This window comes from Arachis hypogaea, chromosome 1 (genome assembly GCF_003086295.3).
Source record: "Arachis hypogaea cultivar Tifrunner chromosome 1, arahy.Tifrunner.gnm2.J5K5, whole genome shotgun sequence".
NCBI classification, from domain to species: Eukaryota; Viridiplantae; Streptophyta; class Magnoliopsida; order Fabales; family Fabaceae; genus Arachis; species Arachis hypogaea.
The window spans coordinates 72,154,713-72,155,989 of record NC_092036.1 but is presented as its reverse complement, the minus strand read 5'-3'; the positions used below and the strand labels follow the sequence as shown (position 1 = coordinate 72,155,989).

The following is a 1,277-nucleotide window of genomic DNA, read 5'->3' as shown; positions in this document are numbered from 1 at the left end:
TGATTTTGAATCAATAATGATTAAGTTGAAAGATCACTAGATTGAGCATTTTTCTTTTTCTTTATTTGTTATTTGATTTGGTCGATTACCTTCAGTTTGTTAGTTTCTTCCTCATCCCCTTCACCCTCTTTGTTTTTCTTTCTTTTTTTTGTTAATTATAATTCTGCTCACTAACCCACTAACTGTTTGATAATTTGCATCACTCACACTAACAATCACTCTAACAAGAATAATCTCTTCATTTTATCTCTTGGTGTGAGTTTTTTCTGTTGCATGACAGGGAGAAGAAAGGGAGCTTCAACTTCCTTCGATTCAGAACCTGAAAGGACCCTCTGGAGACTAAGGAGGGAAGCAAAAGGGAAAGGAATTGTTGGTGTTGAGGAAGAGGAAGAGTACTTTGAACCCAACATGGAAGAGAATTTGGAAAATAATCATGTAGAAGAAGCTCACAACCATGCTAGAGAAGGCCCTGCAAACCGTGCTGGGCAAGAAAGGAGAGTTCTAGGCTCCTACATTAATCCTAATCCAGGAAAATATGGAAGTAGCATCCAGAAGCCCACCATACATGCCAACAACTTTGAACTAAAACCCCAGCTCATCACCCTTGTTCAGAACAATTGTTCATTTGGAGGAAGTGCTCAAGAAGACCCCAATCAACACCTAACCACCTTCCTGAGAATTTGTGACACTGTGAAGTCTAACGGAGTCTACCCGGATGTCTATAGGCTGCTCTTATTTCCTTTTTCACTCAGGGACAAGGCATCCAAATGGCTTGAATCCTTCCCAAATGAGAGCTTAACAAATTGGGAAGATGTGGTGAACAAATTTTTTGCTAAGATTTTACCCTCCTCAAAGAATCAACTGGCTAAGAGCTGAGGTGCAGACTTTCAGGCAACAAGATGGTGAGACTCTCTATGAAGCATAGGAGAGGTTCAAGGACTTAACAAGAAGATGCCCACCAGATATGTTCAATGAATGGGTTCAACTTCACATTTTCTATAAAGGTCTTTCCTATGAGTCAAAGAAGGCCGTAGATCATTCATTAGGAGGCTCTCTAAACAAGAAGAAAACCATTGAAGAAGCCATAGATGTCATTGAAACAGTTGCTAAGAACGACTACTTCTATGCCTTTGAAAGAAGTAACACCAGAGCAGTAATGGAGCTGAACCACATGGATGCATTGTTAGCTCAAAATAAGATGATCACCAAGCAGCTAGCAGATCTCACTAAGAAGGTGGAGGAAAACCAAGTTGCAGCAGTCATCACTTCATCACCAG

At 40.3% G+C, this 1,277-nt stretch overlaps 1 non-coding gene across 1 annotated transcript; it reads right to left on the bottom strand.

Moving 5' to 3' along the window:
- Positions 1-862: 862 nt before the first annotated feature.
- On the bottom strand, positions 863-965 carry LOC112713057 (small nucleolar RNA R71). Its single transcript, XR_003158071.1, has one exon. It is a non-coding gene; the product is annotated as a small nucleolar RNA R71 (small nucleolar RNA).
- Positions 966-1,277: the final 312 nt, after the last annotated feature.